The sequence below is a fragment of the Tenebrio molitor genome, chromosome 6, assembly GCF_963966145.1.
Source record: "Tenebrio molitor chromosome 6, icTenMoli1.1, whole genome shotgun sequence".
NCBI lineage: Eukaryota > Metazoa > Arthropoda > Insecta > Coleoptera > Tenebrionidae > Tenebrio > Tenebrio molitor.
The window spans coordinates 17,872,690-17,883,864 of record NC_091051.1 but is presented as its reverse complement, the minus strand read 5'-3'; the positions used below and the strand labels follow the sequence as shown (position 1 = coordinate 17,883,864).

Sequence of the window (11,175 nt, the reverse complement as noted above, 5' to 3'; positions counted from 1 at the left end):
GGTTGACATTTTGGCAAGTCTACCACCTTGACAACATTTTGACAATTGTTTATTAAAACGAATCGACTTTAAACAGTTGTACTCTCGTGTCAAAAATAAATTACTCCCTAGAATTCGAACTTTTAGGGAAATAATGTTTTTCATGTTGTGTGTAACTAGAATTTTCAAAAGTAATTTTGAATGCTTAAGGTTGGTTACTATGAATTGAGAGATTAAGTCCAACTAAATATGCCGCTAGAAACCAAAATTGATTGTGAAACGAAAAAACATCCATCACTTATCGAGAAATAGAGCCATATGCAACTGTTACAAGGAATTCGCTGCCTTACGGTTACGATATCTTTTGTTTGTCATCAGAAACCACATAAAGTCTGTCTCAATTCTAAATTTCCACCAACACTGTCTTCTACATTAGAAATACAACCGGCAACACCGTTTGGTGAAAAATGCGTCAGATTGTATTTGTTAGGTTATCTGTCAATTTCCGTTTTTACAACTCAAAATTTTAGAATAAAGGAAAAGAACGAAAACCTTTTTTTAAATGCAACAAGTAAGTAGATAATCAATTTCTAAAAGTAAAATAAACTTATGAACTAATTTTAATGTTTTCGAATCATGTTTATACAATAATTACATTGCCAACTTTGATTATAAGAATCCCCAAATTAGAAATATTTTTATTTTGCCAACATAATTCAACAGGTGGTGGAAATTTAGAATTGAGACAAACTATAGCCTCCAACCTAACCAAATTTATGGCAACCTAGTAACGAATATCATTAAATCATAGCGAGCGACGCGACGGCTGAAAAAGTGATGCAGATCGCGGCAAACTCAATGTAGATCTAATTCGACGACAGTCCCGGGCGAAAAGTGTATGATTTCTACATAATTGCTCCTAATGCAAAGTTTCTGGCTACATAGGTAAAATTTCTGAATTCCCTAGAGGAAGAATTCTGTATAAATTACACTGGTTTACACGGTTTATATACATTAGCTGAAAATTGTAATTGCTTGTAGATTTTTGGGCACTGAGTTCAGAAAAAATATTCAAAAAATTCTATCACGTCAGGTTAAAAAACTATTTGATCTTTAACAATAATAATACAAGAGTAATTCCAAAATCAACAAAATCAAAAACGACCTATTTTACTTTGTTTCTTATAATTTTCTGCATCAGTTTCCCTTATAGCAGACCAACAGTAATCCCCTAACATACTTTCATCCCAAAAGTCTTTGTGCTGATCTCCAAAAAATTTCAGATCGCGATGAAACCGCTCGCCCTGCTCGTCACTCGTGCTACCTAAGTTTTCGCGAAAGAAGTCCAAATGCGAGTGAAGGAAATGTATTTTAAGAGACATATTTACACCCATCTAGTGATGGGTGCAATAATTGCGGGACAATTTCCCCATGTTAGTCATCTTTTTTATTTCTTAAAAATCCTTTGGTAAAATTTTTAAAAGATATCCAAGCATTTTTTTCTTTCAAAGACAAACAAGATGGGGTAGGATTTCTGAATGTAGAATCGACTTTGTAACAGACGAAACATCAGGACAAAGAATTTTATGTTTGTTTTTGGAATTTATACCTAATGTCCCTGTCATGCATAAATAACAGTCGTTTTTGTGATTCACGGGCTCTCGCCAAAATACTGGAACTCCAAATTGAAGCATTTTTTTCCAGATACCCATCGTATTAGAGTTAGTTATCCTGCAGCTTTCACAAAATTGATTTGTTATTGCAAAACCAAATTAATGCAGCTATCCTGATTTCAGTGCTTCTGATATAGGTCTCCCTTTTTTTTGCAAATATAAATTGTCCACAAACGCAACAAAAACGATCAGAAGGTAATTTACACGATCTACTATTATACATTTTGTACAATTTAGGACACTTTCTGATACCAGATGTCTTAAAACAATGAACTTTAAATCGCAGGCATTCGTGCAGAGAAGCAGAAATATTATATTTTTTAGCAAAAAACTGTGAGGTGATAGAAAGATTTTGACTATTATTTGTGTTTTATACGAGTAGAAGGCAGCTAAACATAAAAACAAGGTTGTTAAAAAAAGGTATATAAAAAAAATAATTATTTGTAAACTAGTGTTATTATTGTAGGTTACTTGTCACTAAGTATGACCCCTTTCGATGCAATGAAATCATCAATTTGACAATGAGAAATTTTGGGTCTGCTATCGTAGTAAAAGCATAATGTCATATTTTACTGACGTTTGAAGAAAAATATTATTATCGCAAATATTATTGTTGTGTGAAATTTGCACGACGAATTTGTGTAATTATTTACTTTCCAATGTATTCTACACATTACGTACTAATTTTATCTACAACAGCTTAGATTTTTTTAATATCAGAGTGTTTATCAATTATAGTGCTATTATGCGATTGTGACTATAATCAGACCAATTAGTAATTAATGATGTATAGCCCTGCGGTCTGGGGAAACGTGTCCAACCATCAGGGAGTTCCTGCACGATGTTGCACGGAATTTCTTGTTCTCTTTCCAGTTTTAAAAGGACTAAGTAAATGGTAAGAAAAGTAAACTTTAGTCTTTAGTTGTATTTACTAATATTATTGAACCAAGTACTAATAATATTGCAACAAGAGAACTAGAAATTACTGGTGCCTTAAAATTTGTGAGTTTAAAAACTGTCATTTTAATGTAACTGCAGCAAAAGAAAATGAATGAGTTCCGATTTTTTTTGTGATCCACTTGAAGGTGAAATAGTATATATCATTCAGAGTAGAAGGTCTTTTTATGCTTGGCCCAGTTGCTGACCTCGACTTCGCCTCGGTCTGCAATCTCTGGGCTTAGCACAAAAAGACTCATTTCTACCCTTAATGATATTTTTGGTGTTTATTAACTGTGATAAAACGAATATAAGGAACGAAAACTGGAAGGTGAATATTAAATTGATTACTTACATGTACCAACTAACGTTTATGTCAATTATGAGCAAAATTTATAAATGCACAGTGGGTCCATATTTTAAAATTCTTTATTTAAAATTTGTTTCGCTTGTAAATTTACAGATCATTACTATTTAGATTAAATTTTCAGTGATTTATGTTATTTTAATTAAGTGTTACACAAGTCGTAAAATTATATATTAGCAAACAAATTCTATATGTTTTGTTACACTGATCGCTTTATATTCCCATCGGAATAAAAAAAAGCAAAATCAGGTTTCATTCGCAGCATCTGGTCTGCAATTTTTAAGATTCCTTCCTTCCGCCAAATATTCGAATCTGCGCAAAACTGATACAAGTGTGGTGGTGATTGTCATCGAAGGGAAGGGCCCTACGTTGTGTTTTTTCTTTTAGCGGAAATGGTTCGGAATGCAAACGATGAGGGTTCCACTTGGAAGAGTACCGCAAAATAAAACACACATGTGAGGGACGCAAAATACCTACCTTTTATTGGAAAATGCCTGTAATAACTTTGCCTTCCGGCGGACAAATGAACGAATCCAAAGTAATGGAAATTAAGTTTAACGATTTAGTAAGTAGTAAGTAAATTAACTAGCTGAGATCAGTGCAAAGCAAAACAACAATATTAATGCGGCAACCTTGAAACGTACAGAAATGGGTACCTAAATGACAAACAAAAATTACAAGATAAAGTTTGCACAAACAAGGAACCAAATTATAATGCAATTATCACAGGCAGGGACGGATAAAAACCCTCTTCAAAACCGTATCCCAGGTATTACTCATCTTTTACAACTTGATTAATGACAATCCTATGCTTAATTAGTGAATACAAGATCAAGGTACACCATGGGGGCTTAGCAACGGTTATAGATACTCGTGTTAACGCGTGTCGGGCTATGTTTACCGACAAATAACGAGTGATAGAAGCGACCCGGTGGTTTCGCGTAACATCCCAGAGCCGCAACGAGCAAGGCCTTTAGATCCGCCTTCGCCAACCCACCGATTACCGAAAAACCACGAAGTCTAGCAACGCTGCGGGGCTTCACGTCAACATCCCAGAGCCGCATCGAGCAAGGGTTAGGTCCGCCTCCGCTAACTAACCGTTGACCCCAGGTTACTTTACTAGCAAACCTCACGACTTCCTTAATGTCACTCACCTAGCTCCCATAGGGTCGTACCTACAACATTCTAACTTTAACTCATCCGAAACTAGACGTAGAAAATATATTCCCGGTATCTGGGCAAAAAGTTCGGATAAGTTTTCTTTATAGCGTCTGTAGCATTACCAATTTATTTTTAGGTACCCTTAGTGAAAAAGGTAATTTTACGTACTCCCATGCCGAGAAGAAGTAACTCTTTTTCGGACGTACTTTTCAAGGCACATGGCCAACTTCATCTAGCTTCCGCTGCGCTCCATACGGCCGTCCCAATACGCCAATTTTCATTGTTGAAATTGATTTTACTAACCTCAAAAAATCGTTTGGTAACTAGCCCCAACTAGCGGAGAAAAATGTTAATAACAATGATTGACGTTTCCTTCAAAAGTGTCATGAAGTTTCAAAAAGATATGAAAATCAAACGAAAATATGTAATAGTCTCGTAAAACTGGAAAATATATAACTATATTTAATACATCATTTACATAAAATAATGGAAAAGGAACAAAACTCGAAAGTAACGTAATTTTAAAAAGCATAAAGGAGTGATAACTAAAGAACATACCTAAATGGGTGGATAGGTACTATGGCGGACAATAAATTTAGGCCGGCAAATTTCTGACATTTCAAAAAAGTCAATGCAAGCGACCATTTATTGTCATTATGACTGATGTGTCAGTTTGTCAAACTGAAGGTTTTCAAGCTGTTTGGCGTTTCCTTCGCCTTTTTCGTAACTTACAGATCATGACGCACTAGCATAACTGATTTGTAGTAGCACTTCTCTCTGGTGCACGCTTCTTTTCCCAATTTTAATTTTGATTATCGCTGTCACGATGACAAGAATGACAAAAAACGAAAATGGGGTTAGTTGAACATAATGCCAGCTTCACATTTTGATGTCAACTCAATGACAGGCCGGCCTAAATTTATTGTCCGCCATAGTAGGTAGGTATGTAGGTACCTCTTTGGTAGATACGTAGTATTATAATTTTAAAACCTTTCCACTTATGGGTTTATTAGCAATCGATTTTCTTTTTATGGAATCAGTTTTTTGTGAACAACTATTATTTAAAAGTGGTTTCATCAATAATTCTATAATAACTACAAATTTTGTCTTTATGTGTGTTACAGATAAAGAGGGAACTACGAATTAAATGTGGAAGTAAAATTGTTACGAGTTGTTTGCAAATATTTTCTTGGGCCAAATATGATAAAATTTCTGTGGTGGCAATATCTGCCAATTCTTTAAAAAAACTTACAAACTGATAATTTGGATAAGAACGATTTTGAAGATTAATTGAACGTAAAAGAGGACCAGGGGTTGAAAAAGACAATATAGGAAAGAGACAACTGTCGCAGTGAAATATTTCATTTAATTTTTTTACAATATACCCTGCTATGAAAGCAACAGAAGCTGCATATTTGGGGTTACTGCAATTAAAAATAATAATTGGTTTACTTAAATTTCGAATTTTCTCTAACAGTCGAAAGGGTAGTATCAAGTCCGGTTCACATTTTTCCACCATACTGACACAAAAACACGGTTTCCCCATCAACCCATAAAGATTTATGTTAAAAATTTTGCAACAGATGGGGCTAGTTACCAAACGATTTTTTTAGGTTAGCTGAATCAACTTTAGACCCTTATTGGGACGGCCGTATGGAGCGCAGCGGAAGCTAGATGAAGTTGGCCATGCAAGGCACATAGATATATAAGGAGAAGATACAGCAATAGGTGAAGTACTGGGGACAAGACGTACCTTTTGTTTCTATTTCAGTCACACGCATGTTATTAACAAATATATTATTCCTAGCGTTTTCCATGAGTTAGATATATTGTATATCCATGAAAGGATATTTCTTTATTTGAAGAATTGTAAGAAGTGGAACATACAATACAGGTCTTCATCTTTAAAGCAAAAAATTATTCATAATTAATTTGTCACGATGACGTTTCTCAATTATCAGTCAACTAGATAATACGAGGTACTTCTCTATTCAAGTGCAGATATATGGAAACAAGACAAGAATACATTACATTGTGTGCTAGAAAAAAATGGAGGATAGTACTGGAATCGTTGATATGTTTTCCCAAGCAACGAAATACGTTTATATGGAATGGCTGTATCTTCCCCTTATACAGGGTGGTCCCGATATAACCTGCCAGAAGAAATCCAGTAATAGGTGACGATGAGTGGAACTCATACACAAAAAATGTTTCTAATAAAAGTCTTTTCGTTTTCGAAATAAAAATAATTGAATATTTGGTCAAAATTTGCTGTGCGCTAATGAATTAATCGGTTTTGAAAAAGGTAATTCTGGTTACTTGGCTGCAATTTCTTTAGCAACGCTACCTGTAACACCTATGACATTTGTCAAGTTTAATTTTAAATTTGCGAATCCTTCAAAAAGTTATGAAATTCACAAAACAAGAATACGCCGATTTGCATTTACTCTATGGCGAAACACGTGGTAATTCAAGACCGGAAAGGCGATCATATGGCGAGCGTTTTCCTGAAGGAGTCCTTCCGTCCCGTTGTACTTTTGTGAAACTACATCTGCATTTATGTGAGGTTGGTTCTGACTGATTCCAATACGATGGCGTCCCCGATCCTTCATTTAACCCCTCTGGATTTTAATTTTTTGGACCACACGAAAGATTTGGTATACGAAATTGAAATAAATACAAAAGGCCAACTCCAGAAACGCGTAACAGACGCCGCGAACCAGATTCGTAAAACGCAGAAATGCTGAATTCTGTTTATGAAAATTGGTACCCGCGTACTCAAATGTGCTTAAATGCCAACGGAAGGCGCACAGAACATTTATTATAAAATAAATTTTCTAGTCTGGGTTACCTTTCATTAGGTAGTAGATTTTCTCAGTTAGAGTTGAAGGTACGAATATGTAAAGTGTAAATAAATTTATTCAATACATTATTTTGGCTATTTAACCACAATTAAGACAATAATCTTATTAGACAGTTCTTCCACAATTTTGCACACACTACCTCTAGATTTATTTACACATTGAGGAACACCACTTTATTTATTACTCATTCATCTCAGTCTACAAAATGAGCTTTTGTACCTAAATAAGCTGGTGAATTAACGCACACAGTTTACAGCGTTTTCAATAAATGTCATTAATTTGATTTAGATTGTCAGATTTGAGATTTGTCATAAACGATTCAGGTACCTATGTTGCTTAGATACTGTCATCCTTACAAACACCAACAATTAATTCCTGAGTAGGTACGTATTTTTGTGGTCAGCAGCGTCGAATGGGTGTGGATAGGGGTTAGTTTATCCCCATTATTTTCGACCTAGTGAAAAGGGGTTTTTTGGACTTGTTAGATCCTTCTAATCACCCAGAATTTTTTTGGCAGGTTATATCGGGACCACCCTGTATATCTATGGCAAGGCACATAGATATATAAGGAGAAGATACAGCAATAGGTGAAGTACTGGGGACAAGACGTACCTTTTGTTTCTATTTCAGTGGCACGCATGTTATTAACAAATATATTATTCCTAGCGTTTTCCATGAGTTAGATATATTGTATATCCATGAAAGGATATTTCTTTATTTGAAGAATTGTAAGGAGTGGAACATACAATACAGGTCTTCATCTTTAAAGCAAAAAATAATTCATAATTAATTTGTCACGATGACGTTTCTCAATTATCAGTCAACTAGATAATACGAGGTACTTCTCTATTCAAGTGCAGATATATGGAAACAAGACAAGAACAGGGATGGGCGGTGTCGACAATTTGTGTCGACTATGTCATTGTCGACGCGTCGACAATTAGCTAGATGTCGACAAATTGGGAACTGTCAACAATGTCGACAATGTCAACAATGTCGACAATGTCAACAATTTCGAGATTCCGATAATTAAAGTTTTAATTGCATTCAGAAAACATCCTTACTCTCGAAATAAAAATTTAAGAAAAGTGACGGCTTTAAATGCACTCTATGTAAATTAAAAAAAAAAATCCAAAACAATCAAATCGAACATGGTCCGCATTAACAATTTGGTTAAGTTGGAAATAATGCCAAAGCTGAGTACGGGACTGCGGCCGGTCCGGATCGAGTTAGGTAAAAAATTTCAAGGCAAAACCGAACATCTGGCAGCTTCAACAAATTGCACCCTTTAACGCTCCAAATTGTTGTAAACAACACCGACCCAAACAAAACCTTTAATAAACATTTCAATGCCGAGTATGACACTTTGTATCCAATGTTTAGCAGTGCAGCAGTTGTGCTGCACACTTTCAAGATATAGGATATTTATTTGACTCTGAAGGTCGATCTAATAAAACTAAAGGGTGTTTTTTAAAATTTGGCGTCGAAGTAGGCGTTGGAGAGTCGATTGAGATCGCACCACTCGTGTAAAAGCGTAAGATTGAAACAGCTGATCCGTGATCCGTAACCTGTATAGTGCGTTCACAATCGACACTTCGACGCCAAATTTAAAAAAACACCCGTTATAATATTCACCACATACAGGAAGAGGCATTGTGTAGGTGTATTTCCCAAAGTATTACAATTAAATCTGAATTTACTAAGAACGATCCCTGTAATTGAGGAAAGGACTGTGCGTTCGGAGTTTCTACCTGATTTGACAAGAATTATGAATGAGACAAAAATGACCCTTATGGTAAAACATTTTTAAGGTAAAATTACAATGAAACAGTCGGTACCAACATCTTCATCTGGTGTCCCATCGGTTTATTAGTCTGGCCTTCAGTCACATAAATATCCTAAAAAATGCAACACCAAGAAAACAATTTGCAGACCCTTTGACGGCTTTCAATTAGCTGTTCTCCGATGCCACCCGGCACCCGCACAAAGCTTCTGTATTTACATAGTTGCCTGTCTACCTATGACACTTATCAGTTATCACAGCTAATATGAAGTACGAGTAGGAGCAATTGTATTAAAAAAAATAGCTTTTCACGATTGATTTCAACACGCAGCAGGCCAAGATATTTTTTTGTTAGTTTGGCGTCAGGTCTCGTCATATGACCTTTCGTTATTAAATATTCGTCTTGTTGTCAATTCCGTAATTGATTTAGTACAATTCAATTATAACCTAAAATAGATTTATTATGCTAAATCACAATATTGATTATTGATTGCCAACTTAAATGTCAGATTTTCATAGACATTTCGAATTTGAAATAATTGTGAATGTTGTATAATAAATTGTTGGCATATACCGTGAGTTTTTTTTAAGACTGGCCATAGGGTTTTACATGCTAATTTTTCAACCCCCTGTTAACTTTTGTTCCGATGAAAATATTCAAACTATTTTTGGAACAAAGTTGGAAGATTTGTTAAACTATCGGATAGGATACAATTCAATATCCCAAACTGTCGAAAAAGTTGTGGAAAAAATATTTTTTGTGTGCAACCGTACGCGAAATGAGCACTTCGCGTGCCTAGAGCAGGCCGCGAAATTGAATTTCGCAGCCGTTGCCTTGACGACGGCCGTAAAAGTAAAAGTCATTTCAATATTTATTTATTATCACAATTACAACATATCTATCTCTATATTTGCGGTGTGATCTTACAAAATCTGGATTGGGTACAGTTAAAGTTTGATTTATGCCAGTTTTTGTGTCAGGAACGGCCGCTATTAGTACAGAATTTTCATCCGGTTTGAAGTTCCCGCCAATTTCAAATGGAGTGGTCGCCTGATGATTCGATGATTGACGTATTGACGAGTCGGTAAAAAAGATCGATCTAGAACAGACACGTATGAATTAGGTTAATTTTCCACCGGTCAAAAAGGGAAATATCTACCGGGTGATCAAGAAGGACTGTTTAAGTTGGCAATACAATTAAGAAAATTTTTATTTATAACACTGTAACTGGATATGTTTTGTTGGTTTATTTGACAAATATCTGAAATAGGTATAGCATTAACACCGACAAGCCACCAACAACCGGAAGTTACTCCTGTTATACGATTTAAAATACGATTCAGTGTTACCAACTTAAACAGTCCTTATTGATCACCCCGTAGTAACTAGTAAGTAGTAACATATCCTGAATCCTGAATGGCATCAACAGACATTTTGGTTTATTTGTCTCTTCGCACGGCATCTGATATTTCCACGATTAAAATAACCTAAAACTTATAACAGAATTTAACGTTTACCTGCCACAATAAATAAATTCCAGTAAATAGGTAAGCCAATGCAACATTATCCGACAGGGTTTTCACATTCTTCTTGTTACATCAGTCTCAAAGTCACTGTAACATTTTTTATATTGCTGTTTCGATTTTTCAGGTTTCAAATGCGACACTGCACAATTTATAATCTTTTTTTAACTCTGGATGAGTACACGGAACAAGAGCTGCATATTTGCGGTATAATCTTACAAATTCTGGATTGGTGACAGTAAAAGTTCGTTTTATGTCAGTTTTTGTGTCAGGAACGGCCACTATTAATACAGAATGTTCATCCTTGATGTCATCGATAGACATTTTGGTTAGTTCGTCATCGTCTCTTCGCATGGCTCCTAATATTCCCATGATTAAAATGACCTAAAAAAAGGGCAGATTATACAGCAAATTGGTCTGGTCTCGTGTCGATACCTTACACTTTTTCACCTGATAACCAACTGACTTTTTTTCAAAAAAGGTACAATTTCAGAAACTTCGTAACACCAATGCCATCCCGTATGTTCAGCGTGAGCTTCAACATTGAATATGTACTCCATAAAGTTGAACTTTTCACAGTTTTTGATTTTTCCAGTAAATAAGCCAAAACAACATTCTCCGACACCGTTTTCACATTATTTTTATTACACCGCCCTTTAAAGTCATTGTAACACTTATCGTACTGCCGTTTGGACTTTTCTGGTATTAAATTGGACACTGCACAATCTGGGGAAGTAGACGGAACAAAAACGTAATTTTTTTGCGACATTTTTCCAATTCTTCTCAAAATGAATTGTTTTATTTATGTCGTTTCCATAGCGACATGGCGTCATGTAGGCCGACTTTATTTTTATTGACAGTGAAGGAAATTTTACTTGTTCATTTTAT

The 11,175-nt window shown here is 35.2% G+C and overlaps 1 long non-coding RNA gene across 1 annotated transcript; it reads right to left on the bottom strand.

The window, feature by feature from the left end:
• Positions 1 to 9,623: 9,623 nt before the first annotated feature.
• Positions 9,624 to 10,847, bottom strand: LOC138133636 (uncharacterized). Its single transcript, XR_011160457.1, has 3 exons — positions 10,723 to 10,847; positions 10,282 to 10,671; positions 9,624 to 9,863 (listed from the first exon to the last, which is right to left on the bottom strand). It is a non-coding gene; the product is annotated as an uncharacterized lncRNA (long non-coding RNA).
• Between the last annotated feature and the right edge of the window lie 328 nt (positions 10,848 to 11,175).